The sequence below is a fragment of the Rhinopithecus roxellana genome, chromosome 1, assembly GCF_007565055.1.
Source record: "Rhinopithecus roxellana isolate Shanxi Qingling chromosome 1, ASM756505v1, whole genome shotgun sequence".
Lineage (NCBI taxonomy): Eukaryota > Metazoa > Chordata > Mammalia > Primates > Cercopithecidae > Rhinopithecus > Rhinopithecus roxellana.
The window spans coordinates 27,647,289-27,663,813 of record NC_044549.1 but is presented as its reverse complement, the minus strand read 5'-3'; positions in this window follow the sequence as shown (position 1 = coordinate 27,663,813).

Sequence of the window (16,525 nt, the reverse complement as noted above, 5' to 3'; positions counted from 1 at the left end):
CGTTAGCCCCTCTCTTCTGAATAGTCATTCCTATGCTATACCATCTCCCAAACTATCTCCCTTCCACATGGAATATTGTCTTTCCTCTTCACCAATCAATCCAACAGCTATACTTTCTTAAGTAACAGCCTGGGACCAAACTCTTCCATTCCTTGCTAAACTCCCATAGCAAGTATAGCTTGAAAACTTTCTAGGGTATCCTATTACACTGACTTGAATTTTTTCCCAGTTGCTTTGGGTGTTTGTTTGTTTGTTTGTTTGTTTGTTTTAGTTGCTTTTTCCTGTGTTTTTATAACCAACCAGATGTGATTTTTTAGTGGTAGAGAACATACATTTTACTTTTTTTAAAACCTCCATAGTAACTAGAATATGTTCAATACTGACTAAATTATTCTTGATGGACTTTTTGGAGAAGAAGAAATGATAACTTGATTTCAAGCACTTCTTCTATAGAGAAAGATAATTTCCAAGGAAAATTAAAATACTCAGGTTAGTGCTCTTTTCTCTCTCTTTCTTTTTTCTTTTCTTTTCTTTTCTTTTCTTTTCTTTTCTTTTCTTTTCTTTCTTTTCTTTTCTTTTCTTTTCTTTTTTTTTTTTTTTTGGTGGAGTTTGGTTCTTGTTGCCCAGGCTGGAGTGCAATGGCATGATCTCAGCTCACTGCAACCTCCGCCTCCCAGGTTCAAGCGAGTCTCCTGCCTCAGCCTCCCAAGTAGCTGGGATTATAGGCACGTGCCACCACGCCCAGCTAATTTCGTATTTTTAGTAGAGATGAGGCTTCTCCATGTTGGTCAGGCTGGTCTCAAACTCACCACCTTAAGTGATCGACCTGCCTTGGCCTCCCAAAGTGTTGGGATTACAGGCATGAGCCACCATGCCCAGCCGTTAATGCTCTTTCTTTATATAAGTGACAGTTTATAGCACATGGCCATACTAATTATCTTAAATGATTCTCTAGAATTTGAAGACTGTGAACTTTGATTACAATACAGTATAAATGAAAGAGTGTCCCTGACTTACAGGTATTACTAGGATGCTTTTTATGCACATAAATGATTGTATCTTTTCACCTTTGGAACAGACAAATTAGAGATATTAGGAGAAGAGGCAAACTTCAATGCATAGGATGCAGTTTGCCTTTGTTCTATGTCAGAGAGTGCTGGCAAACGTGGTCAGACACACCCTAGTCACTGGCCAGAATTTGCAGTGGGTGAGTATATTTCTGACATCATGGTGTTCTTAGCATTCCCACTTTTCTTCTTTGGATGAACTGTTTTAAATTTTATTTCCTCTATAAACAATAGTATAAATGTCTACCAATGAATCACAGGGTAACTAAGTGTACAAAAGGCCTTGAAAAATAAGTATAATATATCATATGTAACTGAGTTAAGGAAAGCTGTCTTGCTTTTTGGTGTAACTAATAATAAGCTAGTCACCAAATGCAACTGTATAATAAAACATTTGATTATAAGAAGTTTAATAGTAGTTTTAATTGTAGTCCCTAAGCATTTATACCAAATTTGTTGCATATATGTTTTGAAAATCTTTTGGCCAGTAGCCATGATTGAATTTTATAAAAGAAGCTGAATATCAACTTGATACTTTATTTGCAATATTTCAATTAAATACCTACTGAAAGGTTGGCAGTTCCATAACAGTGTTTTAGAGTATTAACAGAGCCATACCAATTGGCCCCCAGACAAAATCTGTAGTGCCAAGCCTAACTTTGGGGCAGTTTTTAAGCAATTACCATTATGAAGTCAAACCACTTTGGAGTATTTATTTTACAATATGCTGTATACTGGAATGGACAGAGAAATAGGACTTTATTTTCCATATGTTTCTAAAAGATTTCTACCTTTGGGGCTTGAAAACACATTTCCTCTTAAGTGTAGGGGATTCATAACTCACTATCAAAATAAAGGCAATCAGAACTATCAGATTTAATACATAAGTATCTTAGATATATTCTAAACATATACAGTTAAGGATAATTACTCTATTTGAATACAGCTTTAGTGAATTCACATTGAAGACTTGGAATTTATGCTGTTATATAGGAGATTAAAAAGTGCCTCTATGAAAGTTCTAATAAATGGCTTGTTGGGCAATATGAATATTCAAAAGGGTGCCAAATATGCAACAAAATGTATCTGAAATATCCTATTGTATGTACAAGAGAGACTTATTATTGTATAAGAAAGGAAATAAACCTCATTGAATATTTTAGGACAATATACACTTTTGGAAATTATTTTAAATCATTGCACAAATTTTTTTCAAGTACATTGGGCAGAAAAGGTGCTATCTGTATTAAATCCGAAGGCTGAAAAAGAAAAAGGTATTCATACAGAGAGAGTCACAACCTCTCAGACGCAGATTGCTCTGCACAACTAAACCTACTCCTTTTGCTTATTTTCTGTTATTTTACCTAGAGGAGCTCAAGGATATGTTTTCTCAAGATTCCTATCTTCTTTGCTAGTGCTTGATCTTCCTGGGCCTCTGTGGGTCTGAAATTATAAGACTGATATAACATCAGAGAGCTGAATGGACCCCAGGGAGTATAGAGAATTCGAGGAAAGCACGTAGTTGGAAGCTCCTCACGGAGGTAGCTGAGCCTGAGTTGAATTTTGCATTAGTGCATGAAGAGTAAGGCTGTCAATCCAAGCTGGAGTCAGGGTTATTTGAGTAGTTGGGTCTCCTACTTAGCACTGCCATTTACTTTACTCTCTTACTACAGAGAAACTCATTTCATCCCTGTGGTGCATATGAAAATTTGCCTGGAAATAAAGGGCTATACTGCTTTGGGGAGGATCATTACCTGTGACAGGGAATATTCAGGTAGCCATATTGGAGTAATATGTGCATGATCCCTGAGCAGTTGCAGGTAGATATAGACCTAGATTTTTATTATTCTTACTCTTTGTTATAGTTAAACTTGCCAAATTCATGGCATTTATTTTTGTAACTTCTTGATTACAAAAGCTGTGATTTGGGGGCAATGTAATGTTTGGAGGTCTAAAAAAAGGAATTTCTAAATATAACATTTAACTTAACAGTAATTGAATTTAATGTTTTAAGGTCTAAACAAAGAAATTTCTAAATATAGTGCAAAGGCTCGATACTAAAGTTTTAATATTAAAATGCTTCTTAAAGATTGGTCTTAGCTCCTTGATTCTATTTTGTTGCAATTAGCCATTACAAGCCATTGTGAGAAGTACTAATACTAATAGTCACACATTCCTGTTTCAAAAGTGTGCTGCTAATGATTGATATAAGTTATAGGTGGGCATAGACTTTCGTGAATCATTCCTTAGGTAATGTGCCAGAGGGTAGTTAAGGACATGGATTTTGGAGCCACATTGCCTAGGTTCAAATTCATCTCTGGCACTTACAAACTTGTGACTTTGGTCGTGCGTGGTTGCTCACGCCTGTAATCCCAGCACTTTGGGAGGCCGAGGCAGGTGGATCATCTGAGGTCAGGAGTTCGAGACCAGCCTGGCCAACATGACGAAACCCTGTCACTACTAAAAATACAAAAATTAGCCAGGCATGGTGGCATGCACCTATAATTCCAGCTACTTGGGAGGCTGAGGCAGGAGAATCCCTTGAACCCAGGAGACGGAGTTTGCAGTGAGCCGAGATTGCACCACTGCACTCCAGATTGGGTAACAGGATGAAGTTCCATCTCAAAAAACAAAACAACAACAACAAAAACAAAAACTAGTGACCTTGGGCAATTTACTTAAATGCCCTGTGCTAATTTATTCATCTGTATAATGGGAATAATATAATAGTGGTAGCTATTTGTAGGGTTGTCGTGAAGATTAACATTATATATGTATGTATTTATTAGGACAATAAAACAGTGGCTGGCAGTATATAAGCCCTATGTAAGCGTTGGCTATTATTATTACTGCATGCCTTAAAATGTTCAATGAAACATTTCTCTCAGAACATCCATGTGCTCAAATTTTGAGAATGGTAGACATTATGCTCAACTTTGAACAATTGTTTTGTGTTGGGTTTCATGTCTGGTACATATATTTGAAGGTGTCTGTAAAGTGAGGTAAAAATTGCCTAATAGGTTTTTTCTCTTTGGAATTTTGGATTTTAGTCCTTATGTAAAAAGCAAGATACATATATAGGAAGTTGTTGACTTCTTTAGGAGAGAGGCATAATCTGATAGTGAAATATAGAAAGCAATAAGTAATTTTTGAGTTAGTTTTTAAAAGAGAGTAAATTAAATTCAATTAAAACAACAAGATGTGTCTGTTACTGAATAGATCATATATGCTAAGAACGTTGTCAGGGTTGGAAGAATAGAAATGTTGTAGCATTTGTTAGGAAAAATTGAATATGTGGCTTACAAATTTAAAGGTAACTGATATGGTCTGGCTGTGTGTCCCTCACCCAAGGTGAGGGATAGGAGTGAATACTAATGGGTAGGAGGTTTCTTTTTGGTATGATAAAAATGTTCTAAAATTATTTTATGGCAATGGCTGTACAATTCTATAAATATACTAAAACCCATTGAACTGTAAACTTGAAACAGGTAAATTTTATGGTATGCACATTATGTCTTAATAAAGCTGTTAAAAATACATTAGTGAAAAAAGAACTAATATAATTCCACACTAACAAAACAAAAAACATGAACAATCATCTCAGTGATTTCTATAAAAGCATTTGTTAAAGTAAAACATTTATTTGTAAGGTATATCTTAAAAATCCTACAGCAAACATGAACTTGATGAAATTTTTGAAAGTTTTTCATTTTAAAATGACTATCATAAAAAGATGTCTGTTTTAATCTAGAGGTCCTTGTTGGTGAAATAAGACACAATGTAAAAATAAAATGTAAATATTGGAAAAGAAGAAATAAAACTGTCATTATTTGTGGATTATAGGATTATTTATGTAGAAAATTCATAAAATAAGTTCCTAGAATTTATAAATGCATATAGCAAAATTGCTAGATATAAGCTTTATGAAAAAACATCATAGTATTTATAGATATAAGTAACACATGTAGAAAACCATGGTCGTTATAGCTATAAGTAACACATGTAGAAACCAATAAGGTAAATCAGTTACCACATACCTTAGCATAAAAAAAAAAGTCAAATATTGGCCAGATGCAGTGACTCATGCCTGTAATTCTAGTACTTTGGTAGGCTGAGGTTGGTGGATTACTTGACCCCAGTGGTTCAAGACCACCCTTAGCAACATGGCAAAACCCTGTCTCTACAAAAAATACAAAAATCATTTGGGGGTGTTGGAATACTCCTGTAGTCCCAGCTACTCAGGAGGCTGAGGTGGCAGGATTACCTAAGCCTGAGAGACAGAGGTTGCAGTGAGCTGAGATCATATCACTGCACTCCAGCCTGGGTGGAAGGGTGAAACTCTCTCAAAAACAAAAACAAAAACAAAACAAAGCAAAAACACACAAATATTTAGGAATAATTGTAAACATGGGCAAGACCATTACATAGAAAATTCCAGAGCTCTAGAAGCAAAAGTGCTGAGAGAAATTGAAGAAAAGAGAATTAATCAGAAGGATAGATTATGTTTTTGTATCTTTAGTCTAGGTATGCATCTGTGCATACCCAGTGAAAAGACAAGCCAGAGAGCGAAGGTATTTCTAAATATAGATAACCAACAAAAAATGCATGACTAGAGTTTTTTAAATCTGCAAATCAGTAAGAAAAGGCAGACGACATAATAGAAAAATCGGTACAATATTTGAATAGGAAGTTCACAAAAGAAAATACCCAAATAATGACCACATGAATATATTAAAAGGAACCTAACCTCATTGGTAATTAGAGAACGGCAAGTTAGGTACCGCTACACAATCATCAAAATGACTAAATTTCAAAAGACAACATTAGTTATTGTTTGCTGAGAATGTGGAGATACAGGAGTCTTCCTACACTACTGGTAGGAAAATAAATTGGTGAAACCACTTTGGAAAAATACTTAGCACTATCTTTTAAAGCAGACCTTTTGCATACAGTATAATTCATCATTTTTACTTCTAGGTACATCCAGCAGAAAATGCATATATTTGCCTCAAAAGACATGTAAATAGACATTTAGAGCCTCACTATTCATAATAGCCCCAAACAGGAAAAACATAAATGTCCATCTAGCAAAATAGATGAATAAATGTGTGACAGTTATATAATGAAATGCCATACAGAAATGAAGAAACTACCATCATACCCCATGACAAGGCTGAATAGCACAATTACAGTGTGTGTGTGGGAGGGGAGCCAGATACAAATAAATGTATGTACTGTATACTTTCATCAATATTAAGTTTACCAAATAGTCAAAACTAAGATACAGTGTTAGAAGGCAGGATAGTGGTTTCTTTGGAGGAGGTGGGAAAGGGAAATGGCTGGGGGTGAGCCTGTATGGTTAGCAATTATTGTCTTTGTTGTCCTGATGACAGTTTCAGAGGACTTTGCTTTGTTGTAAGTCATTGAGCTGTACCCTTATAATTTTTGTACTTTTCATATGTGCATTATATGTCATAATACAAAACAGTTATAAAAAATGATTAAGCTATACTGGCCACAATCATGAATCTTTCAATGTGGGTATGATGAATTTCTATATATCTCACTGTATAAAGGTTTTTCAACTAAAATAGAGATCAAAGGTGCAGGAACCAAAATCACACAATGGAATTTCATCTGTGCATACCCAGGAATATTTTTAATTTCAATGTTGTCCACTGTTTCCACAAGTCTTCATGACAAGGTAGTCTACTTCTTTTCATCATCTAAGATTTAAACAGGCATTCTTAGAATGTCTGTTTCACACCAAGCCATTGAAGAGGCTGCTAGTGAGAAAGGATCTGAATACAACTGCCAGGCTTTTCAGCAGAGAAGGGCACAATCAAGGCAGTTTTTCTCCTATGCTAGTAAGACTGGCACCGTATCAGAGTCTCTAGCCCTTAAGTAAGTCCTTGAGAGCAAATGCAGTCAAGGTTGTTTGTCACCAACCTATCTGAAAACTGTTGAACCTAAAAAAATGTATTGCGTATTCATTAGTGATCACTGCTGCAGACGGGACCTTAAGGCAATCTTGCAGATGAATGTGTACCTTCTACAGATATTTTTTAGCAAAGTACACTGTCCATGAAATTGTAAATAAAAACATCTTGGAAACAGCTGTATATATTTTCTAGGCCCTCCTGGCTATTCTGTTTTACTAAAGGTCTGAACATGATGCATTCACGCTGATCATGTGTTTCTTGGAAAACATCTTTCTTACCTCTGCACATGTGTTGCTCGCAGCACATTTCAGAGGTGTTTAGGTGTATGTAGGGGTACCAAGGTTTTTTTTTTCTTTAATTTTCTCTGAAATTTTTGGCCCCTCTTAGCAAGAAAGAAGCTTTTGAATAGTGAAGGGTAGCTTATAATTTGGGGAACACTGCATAAGCTTACTTAAGATTTAAGATAAAGTTATTTGTATTTCAATGGTAATGATAATATATTAACAATCAAGTTATATGTTTTTTAACCCAGATGTGAAAGAGAGATTTTGGACAGTGGAAAATCAGAATGGATTATCACAAAGAAGATAATTGTTTCTTATTTGGAAGTCTTAGCAAGTAGAATTTAATCTCTTCTATCTGGAATAACACATGTGGAACACAGACTAGAGAAAATGGCTGCTTCTAAGCACTTTACCTTATTTTTCCTTGGGATAATAATATGAAAACAGGTGACTTTAGACACATTTTGGGCAGTTTGTTACTGGATTATAACATTTTACCTTTTGTCATTAGCACTGGATGAATTTGTAAGTCTTGTTAGAGAACCATTTATAGCTTGCACTTTAAACCAGTCCTTGCCAAATATTTTGGATCATAGGTTTTACTTTGGGTGCTTTTTATAAACGTATTTGTTTGGGTCTCTGCTGAATCTGAATCTCCTAAAAAAAAAAAAAAAAAAAAAAAAACCCTACAAAACATTATTTATGTAACGAGCAACCCAAGAGATTCTTATGTCCAAGCACAATGGGGAGACGTGATTTATATATGAAACTTTGGAGTGGGATATTAAGGATATCAAAATATTATTATTTATTCTTATCTGTATGAAACAGAGATGAGATAGAAAGACATGATTACATACAAAAGCAAAAGCAAGCTTAAAATTTTTATTTTTTTAAGTTATAAATCCACTTAATAATAATTAAAAATATGGGTGGTTTGTTACATAGCAAGGGCCAATTGTGATAAATGACTTTTTATAAGATTTTACAGTTTGTCAAATAAAATCAGATATATTTACCCAGTCAGTTCTCATAAAAACCCTGTGGAATATATGTTACTGTGATCAATCTCAGTTTCTAAATAAGTCTTGGGAGTTCATAGAAGTTAAGCCGCTTAATCCAATATCTCTTGTAAAGTTGAATCTCATTTGATTTTAAAATCATTTATGTTGAAATGACTTTTCTACTTGTGACTCTGCCAGAAGCTAATGTTCTGAATGTCATAGACATCATTCCTACTGAACTCCTTTGCATGGAATGGCCTAGAGGAAACAATATCTTGAAATACAAACCTCCATTCTAAAGTGAAATAACCCCATCATGTTTTTTCTTTTTAAAGCAGGAATGCTTTTTTTTTTTTTTTTTTTTTTTGAGCTGTCACTTTTATACTGGAATCTGGTGGTGATAATATTCTACCTAAAGTTCTCCAAGAAATTATTTGTCTTTGTCTTGCAGGCAAAGTAAACATTATTTTCTACCTGTTTATTTAAATTTCAAGGCCAAAGTGCACTTAAATTATCCTGAAGGCTAAAAATAGCAGCACGACAATCACAGAATGTGTTTTATCTTTCTATTAACTGTTCTGCCAGTCAGCATTAAAGTTCATTCCCGGGGCAAAAGCAGGATTGCAATAGAGACAACAGAAACAATGAAATACTAAGCAGCCATTCTAATAAGAGAAACTCTCTTTAAAAAGGAGTACATAATAAAAATTCACCAAGTATGTAGGGAAATTTATCACTGTGAAGGAGAGATAACAAAGGCAATAAACAGAACTCAAACCCAAAGAAACAGAGTGTTACAAAAAGAAAAGAATTTCTTAGTTGGGTGTATTTTGCACAGAGAAATGTAAGCAAATATTGCCACCTAAAACTTAATCAGCTACATCATATGGATAATAAAAACTGATCAATCCACATAACAGCAAAATAGATGAACTAAGGAGAGCAGAATGGCTCCTGAAACAGAAGAGTGAATTTACATAAGCAGATTCTTGATCAACGTCATTCCGTTCAGTATTTTATGCTGATGAAAAAAAAGATTCTTCGCAGAGCCACTGTCTGGGTGGAGTTTGCATGTCCTCCATGTATCTGCATGGTTTTTCTCTAGGTACTCTTGTTTCCTCCCACATCCCAAAGGTGTGCACATTAGGTAAATTGGTGTGTCTACATTGCTGCAGTGTGAGTGATTGTGAGTGTGTGTGTAAGTGTGCCCTGCAATGGGATGGCATCCTGTCCACAGCTGGTTCCTGCCTTGCACCCTGAGCTCCTGGTATAGGCTTCATCCACCTGTGATCCTGAACTGGAATAAGGGAGTTGGAAAATAAATGAATGAAGGAAGGAATAAATATAAATTATGAAATAAAAATGTGTTAACTCTATGATCATACAAATACATGACAAAAACAATGCAGTACAAAGACTTTCAGTGAACCCATCATATTCGTTATCATATTTTTTTGAACTGCATAGTGGTAGGAGGTGCTCCTTACAAGTTTTGCTTTGAAAACATTTATTCTTTGATTTGACCCACCACAACTGTGACTGCTGTCACTGATTCACCAAAAACTGGGTAAATGATGTCTTGTTTTTATTAATCTTTTAAAATGTATGTTTACCTCACATTTATTTCAATGTTTAATACTGTAATTGTTTTTGGTCTTTATTCGGAAGTTTGATGATGTTTTGCAACTAGAAATATACCATAGGATCTTGATTCTGGTTTATATCAATTACCCAATGGTAATATTGGTTTCATTATGCATTGTTTTGCTTAAAGTCAAAATTTTCGAGAACCTATTGACAATTTTCAGTGAGGGCTTACTGTCCTAAATAATCAAATATTTTTAGAATGCAGGACAAAAGAAAAAGATGAAAAGTATGAAAGGTAAGATAAAATATAGACAATAGGTCCCATGTTCCAAATTGCATATACTAGAAGACTTAGAAAAGAGTAGAAGACAGGTAATACCTTGTATTAAATAAATAAAATATTAGACAAACATTTCCTAGAATTGAAAAAGTTAGGTCTTCAGGTTAAATGCACATACCTCTGCAAGCACTCAGCAATATTTAGAGTAAGCTATCAGAGTACCACCTATCCTAATAAAATTTAGAACACCAAGGACAAAGACAAACCCTAAAATCTTCCAGAGAAAGAGAATTGTTTACTAGGAAATAATGGTAAGATTGAAATTGGATTTACCTGAACATTTACTAGATTCACCACATGCAAGAAGATAATAGAAACATACATTTGAAGGTAAGTAACTTTGAACTTGTAACTATCTAATCATTCAATTGGGAGAAAGGAATAGGGTGGTTTTGCTCATGAATGATTCAGAAAATGTATCATCTCTTATAGACAGAGGTTGATTTACTCTTGGGTGCCCTCCAGCAAGAAGACAAATATGAACCTAAGAAGAAGAAATAGGATACCCGAAGTTATGACAAGTAATTAAATTATTTAAAATTATTATAAATTCTAAATAAGTATTAACTGTAATTATTTTTTCTGAAATTGACTACTTATAATAAAAAATATCTAGGTGGTATCAACATGGGATAGTGAATGAAAGCAAAAGCATGTTCTAGTTCTTGACTTTTGGAGGGGGTATAATATGTACAAAGTTTAATACTAGTCATTGTTAAAAACAGTATCATTATAATTACAAAGAAGTTATTTAAAAATTAAAGTTTACTATAATTGGAAGAAGAAAAATAAAATGTATACTTTCAAATTATTAGTAAAAATAAAAGCAACAAAGAAAATTTGATTAATTCAATAAAGGATAAAAAAGGGGAATACATATATTTTAAAATCTGAGAAGGGGAAACAACATGCAAGCTCACAGGAAAAAACATCCATGTAAACATGGATGCAAAACTCTTAAATAAACATTTACAAATAGTATGAAACAGTCCATTGAAATTAAAATATGTCATATGAACATGTAATGTCTACCCCAGAAATGTAACAATGATTTAACAACAACAAAATCTGTCAGTGCCATATACAATATCAACATCTTAAAGCATAAGTACAGCCTTTAAAATATAACTTAAATGGCATTCCTTAGCAAACAAGGATTCAAAAGGTTGTTATCATCATCTTGATAAAGATTCTTTACAAAGATCTATAAAAATAAGTATCATACTTAATAATATTTGAAGTTTTATTGAAAAGAGTAACAAGAAAGAAGGACAATTTTTTACCAGAAGCCCAGACCAGGCAACAGCAATAACAGCAGCAATGACAATATAAGTGGATGATATGGTTTGGCTGTGTCCCCACCCAAATCTCATCTTGAATTGTAGCTCCCACAATTCCTATGTGTTGTGGAAGGGACCTAGTGAGAGATAATTGAGTCATGGGACTGGGTCTCTACCGAGCTGTTCTTGTGATAGTGAATAAATCTCAGGAAATCTGATGGGTTTATAAAGAGGAGTAAGATGCGACTTGCTCCTCCTTGCCTTCCACCATCATTGTGAAGCCTCCCCAGCCATGTGGAATTGTGAGTCCATTAAACCTCTTTCCTGCATAAATTACCCAGTCTCGGGTATGTCTTTATTAGACGTGTGAAAACAGACTAATACAATGGGTAATGTGGGGAAGGCGATTGTCTCATATACAAGCTATCAGTATTCATAAGCTTATTTGCAACATTGCTAGATAAAATATCAGCATATGAATGTAATTACTTTCCTGTATGCCTATATGTGAATTTTACAAATGAGGAAATGTAACATTAAAAGTCTAAATAAAAATCATGCGCAGCAACAATAAAAGCAGCAAACTTTGAAGCACCTAAGTAAAAGGTGAACAAATAATGTCCAAGAAATTTAGGTTTAACGTTCTAAAATATATCTAAAATGTTATCTGAGAAATTTTGGAAGAGCTGCATACATGGAAAAATGGAAAATTTTGTGGGTGGGAAAATTTATTATTTTAAATATTTCAATTATCAGAAAGCAAATCTATAATCATGATTTTTTCCATCAAACTCAAGAAGTTAACATAAATTTATAAGTTAGAATAAATGTCAAAAATATTTAAGACAATATTGAAAAACATAGTCGTAGGAGCTTGCCCTGTTAACATCAAAGCATTAACAAAGAGTAGTTAAATCAGAATTTAACCATTATTAATTAAAAAGATAATAGCTAATAGAAATATAATAAAGAGCCTAGAAACAACTGTTTTCCTCTTTCTGAATTTGACATACTATAAAGTGGACGTTTTAAATCATCAGGGAAAATGGGTTATTCAGTAACTAAGAGAGTAAGTTGATAACATTCTATAAAAGTTTAAGATAGGATTTTTACTCATACAACTCTGAATTAAAAATAGATTAAATATATTCATGTAAAACCAAATCATAAAATTATTAGAAAACAATATAAAAGAATGTATATTTGATCTTGAACTGGAAGAACACTTTTGAAATAAGTCACATAGCCAGAACTTAAAAGGAATGTTATAGGCCTTTTATAGAAATGCCTATAACACATTGTGAGAAGTGCAGGTGGAATGAGAGATGTTGCTACCATTTTGAAAAATGAAATCTACTACATATGCTATTGAAAGAAAACTAAGATGCCATGATTATATGCCTCCAAATTCAAGATGTAATGATATCTCAAGTCTTGCATCTTAAGAATCTTGATTTGAGATGTAATTTTTAAATGAACTTAATGCTGAAAAGTTGTAGGGCTTCTCTACCAAATACTTCTAGCTTCTTAACAAATGTTGTAGGGCAAAGAAAATTTAAATAATTTGTCTAAGTCATTAAGATATTTATACTCTTAACTTCAGTAGAGTTATCTTCCAATTATGTACCCTATTAAAATGCTTAGATTTCTATTATTTCTCATCTTTCATGTATTTGTGATAATAACCAAGTGATCAGTGGTATTTCCACTCTTTCTGAGAAGTTTTAGAAATGCAGGTGATGCCTTCCTTCCTTGTAGTAAACTAATTTTATATAGCCCTGTGTGAAAGTTACAGGAATCTTTAAATATTACAGTAAGCATGAGGCTCAAGCAAGACCTCAGGTGTTGAGCTGACATATTCAGTTATAGTAACAAGGCCATGTAAGACAAAAACATAATTACTCCAAATTTGTTTTCAGACATTTATTGACCTTAAGAATTCAGAGTCTATTATACTCCCCTCATCCAAAACTAATCACTGACACTTAATAACTTGAATACTGACAAATTTTCATTCAGTTGGTGTCAAAGTTTGAGTAATTATATTTAAGGCACTTTCTTCTGAAATGTTTCATTTATTTTGGGGTGCAATATTGAAGTCTAATTTTGAAGATGTTCACTTGTCAACATAATATTTTTAAAGTTCTCAGCAATTACTTCTGAGGGATAGTTAAGGATAGCATGATAGGCTATTTAATATTTCCCAGGATTCTATATCCACTGAGGAATGGGGAGACTTCTTGAAATATGTTGATTTACCATAGCTTATCAACCAGCCTTGATGGGTCTTTAAAAAGCTAAGTCTGCAGTTAAGGACTCAGCAAGAGGGTATTAGCTCCTACCAATTTTCACAGCTTTACAGGGGACAAAATGTTCCAAAAGTCATCTCAGAAGAGGAGCAGAGATAAAGTAAATAGTCCTTACATATATGAAAGATAGTTTTACATTTTTGCATCTAAACTGCATAAAATTATATCTGCAGGCATATAGTGTACCAGTAATAAAGTGTCTTGACAAGCAGTTGTTTATTATAAATTTTTAAACTTTTTATTCAGATGCCTTTGATTTCATTAAACATTAAAATAGGATTCACAGCTGAAGATGAATAATCCAGTATGAGTCTTATGTACGTAAAATAAATTTAGTGTTTTTACATTCCTATTAGCATATTCTAAGTTGCCTCAGGAAAGTGCTTGCTTGGCAGTAAGCTGAGCTGACTGTACCTTGATATTCAGATAATGTTGGGGGATATGTCAGAGTCCAGCATGGAACTATTCAAAAGACCATGGTGCAGGGAGATATTTCTTCCTTAAAGTTTGAAGACTTTCTGGCAGCTCAGGATTTTCCGATGTGACCCCTGTGGATGCCCCTATATGTGTGAAGATGTATGAACCCCATAGCTTCACTCATGGAAAGTGCTTCTTATTTTCAATATTCATCATTTTATTTCTGTTATTGCCTTCTTCCACAACTACCTCAAGGGAACATCATTTATTCTCAGGTTGGTAGATTATTTTATCTTATCTTCTTTCCCTATACTCATCTAGTTGTGTAGCTGGTTTTGTAGGCTGATTAATCCCAGATTTACACCTCTAGCCCCAATCTCTTCCCCGGGCTCCAGCTGCTTTTTAAATATTTGTCAGTATCTACATCGATATCCAGAATTCATCATGTCTAAATCCAAACTCTTGATCCTCCATACTCTTACTTCTCTCATCTCTGTCAATCAATAGTGTATCACCATTCAGTTTCAAACCCAGGAGTTATCTTTAAATCTTCTCTTTACCCTCCACAATTAATATTCCACAAAATTCTCTTGGCCTCACTGTCAAAATATATGATGTAATTTATCAAGTAATACATTCAACTAATATGTTAAAGGATCAAATAACATGCCCAGATTGTAGCTAATAAGTTGCAGAACTTCTTTTGGATAACATCTACTGTGGTCTAGTTTATGTGCTTTCTTGCTCCATTTCTGCTGTAGTCTATTCCCCATGTAACAACCCCATGTAACCCTTAAAATGCAAATGATGAAACTGCTATTTTGTGAAGATGGAGTACATGTATTTTTTTTATTACTCTCACTAAGTACAACAAAAAAACCCTGAATATTGTACATAAAACAAATATAAAAAGTCTCTGAAAGGCGGAGACAGAAAGGTAGATGGCTAGGGACTTCATGACCCAAGGAATGGCACAGCAATGAGTTCCTGGGTTGTGTTTTGCTTGGAATATCCTAGACTTGAAGCTGAAAAAGCTGGCAACCTAGAAATGCCAACAGGAGCAGACAACAAAATAAAACAAGACAAAACAGAACAGAACAAAACCAACAAATGTCGTTTCTGTTTAGCCAAAAGAGCAGGAAAGGGGCAGCCTAGCAAGGCAGAAAACTTTTGGACAATAACCACTTTGCTTCAGGCACAAATCACAGAAAAATTTCCTACCCATTCCAGCAAAGACCAAGAAGGAACATCTTGGCCAGGCACTAATGAGCCCCCACCCTGACAAGGTGTTGACAGAAAAACCAAATAAGAACGAGGACTTTCATTCCTGCAGGGTGTCGGGGTGTCAGAGGAGACCAAGTGGCAAGTCTGAACTTCCCCCACTACCCAGCAGTAATAAAGTGCTTCTCTTCTTCCCTTCTAGGGTGGTATCAGAGGAGGTTTAGTAGAGTCAGGCCTCAAACCACCACCCACTGATAAGAGGGCCATCTCCTTGTAGAGTTAGTGGAAGCTAGGCTATGAGCAATAGCAGGCACTTCTACCTTTTCTAGCAAGGGAGTTATCAGTGGAGGCCTATTGGAGGGAAGGAACTCCAACCCTGCTCGAAAGTAACAAGGAATCCCACCTCAGGTACATACAAAGGCTTGGTGGAGAACCTGGACATCTTCTTGTACTGGGCAGTAACAAGTCAGTGCCATTCCTTCCCCGACTTGAGTGGTGTCAGAAAAGTCAACTAAAGCAGAAGGTTTAATTAAGATACAGAGTTTTATGATATAATACCTATAATGTTCAGGTTTCAATAAAAAGTCATACATTATACAAAAAATAAGGAAGATCTCACACTGAATGAAAAAAGGCAGTCAATAGATGCCAACATCAAACAGACAGAGATGTCATAATTAACTGAAAAAGATTTTAAAGCAGCCATAATAAATATACCTCAATGAACACTAACAGGCTCAAAAAAAGGAAAGTCTCAGCAAAGAAATAGAATATATAAAGAGAACCAAATGAAAATTCTAGAACTTAAAAATATAATAACCAAAAGTTTTAAAAACTCAATGAATTTGCTCCACAGCAGAATGGTAGGAGAGATAAAAGAATCAGTGAACTTGAAAATAGAACAATGGAAATTACCCAATCTAAAAAAAAAGTTGAGAAAATAGACTATAAAATGAACAAAGTCTTAGGGACCTGTGTTACTATTTCACTATTTATGTTATCAGATTCCTAGAAGGATACACTATTTATGTTATCAGAGTCCTAGAAAGGAGAAGAAAGTGTATGGAGTTGAAG